The following is a 1,880-nucleotide window of genomic DNA, read 5'->3' as shown; positions in this document are numbered from 1 at the left end:
CGGTGAGTGTCCTGGTTTTTTCTCCTTTTTATCAGTTTTTCTGCTTTTTTCCTTGGTTTCCTGTTCTCTGCCTGCCTCCCTGTGTTTTCTCCCCTGTGTGCTCTCTCTCTCCCTCTGCTCCTGAGCCCAGCCAACTACCTGCACCTGCATCTCATCAGCCACCTCGTCAGCCTGCCACACCTGCCAGTAATCACCTCATGACTGCCTGTATTTCAACCCCGGTTCTCCACACCATCCTCGCTTGATCGTCGTTGCTCCATACCCGGTACACTCACCCTCGTCCTCCGTTCGGCTGGGCTCATCCACTGGCCCACTCCTCCTCGGACTTCCCTCACGGCGTCCTCCCGGTTCCCCTGCCTCTCCTCGCTTCCTTGACCCCTGTGTCCCCCGGCTCCCTGGCCCCCTGTCTCCTTGGTTCCCCGTGCCTGTGCTTCCCCGACGTCCTCCTCTCCCTCCACTCCAGTCCCTCTCTCCCTTTTTCCCTCAATAAACCTCCTTCCCTCAGAGTGCTGCATTTGGGTCCTCTCTGTCCACACACCACGCAATCCCATAACAGTCTGTGCGGTGGTTGTGTTGGCTTAAATATTGCATTCTTAATCTAGGTTTGTGACAGTGGTACTGTAACTTGTGTCAATGCACTTCTCTCTCTCGATCTCTCATGTTAAGTGTTTTGTGGAGCCATGCTGTTTGTTGACATGTTAAAAAACACAGAAGCAAGAGTATTGTAGTTTTACTGGTATTTATGTTTTGAAATGGTTGGTGTCCCACTATTTTTACATATAAACACTATATATAGACACTGGTCAAATCGGTTGTTAAAAAGTGGGATACTGCAAGAATAACTATCCTAGTTGTTTGTAACAAGAATGACACCAAACTTAGTATGTTAACAAATAATTACACAACTCTATACAGACACATATTGTATATTTCAATTTGAATTTAAAGAAAAATATTTATGCTCCATGATGTCTGTAATCTTGAGTTGGCTTGTTCTCAGTAAATGTTTTGTTCCTCCCCGTCAATGCACTCCTACAAATAAAAGCTGTATTTGTCTTTTTAAGGAAAAGGTTAACTTGCCTATTTAAAGAACAATTAATTGCCTAACACATACAGATAACACTTCAAACTGGATTTTTATGGAATGTTAACTGAACTAGTCTATGGGCATTAGACAATTTTAACTGTAAAATAAGAAACCAAAGTATATCAGTCTGTGATTCCTTAACTCATATTTTTATGTAGAATTCAACTAGTCTATATACTGCATAATAGAATTCCTGAAATTCAGTTATGGCTTTTGGTTTAGTGTGCCACCCCAGGATTTTCAGTGGCCCCATCTGGCCACCCCTGGGAAAATTTTCTGGTGGCGCCACTGGAAAACTAGACTCTGATGGTAACTTGTTTTAACAAGCTAGATATAAGTGAATGCCCTGGCAGTGGCAAACAGCTTTGATTTAATATTTAATTTGATTACATTAATGTTAAAGTTGAGATTTACAAGAAATATTTTATTGCTACTGTGTAAAGGGAATACTGCAGGTAAAATGCACATTATTGGTTTAAAGAGGTGGTATTATGCTTTTTGGCTTTTCCCCTCTCCTTTATTGAGTTATATATCTTTTTTTGTGCATGTAACAGGTTTGCAAAGTGAAAAAGCTTTCGGATGGAATTTCATCACTAAATCCACTTCTGAGAAGTTTTGAGGTGAGAAATCAGCTGTGTAGATTTCGAATATTGACAGTTTTACGAGAAGTGATGGCGGAACAAAAATGTGCTTGAATATTTTCGGAGTTGAGGAGCTCCGCAAGTGGCTGCGGGGGAAGCCTGTACCAACCCGCGGGAGGAGCGTGTGAGGCCGGCCAGCCGCCCGCTAACAG

Source organism: Micropterus dolomieu, linkage group LG07 (genome assembly GCF_021292245.1).
Source record: "Micropterus dolomieu isolate WLL.071019.BEF.003 ecotype Adirondacks linkage group LG07, ASM2129224v1, whole genome shotgun sequence".
In the NCBI taxonomy this organism is placed as follows: Eukaryota; Metazoa; Chordata; class Actinopteri; order Centrarchiformes; family Centrarchidae; genus Micropterus; species Micropterus dolomieu.
This window is presented reverse-complemented; position numbering follows the sequence as displayed.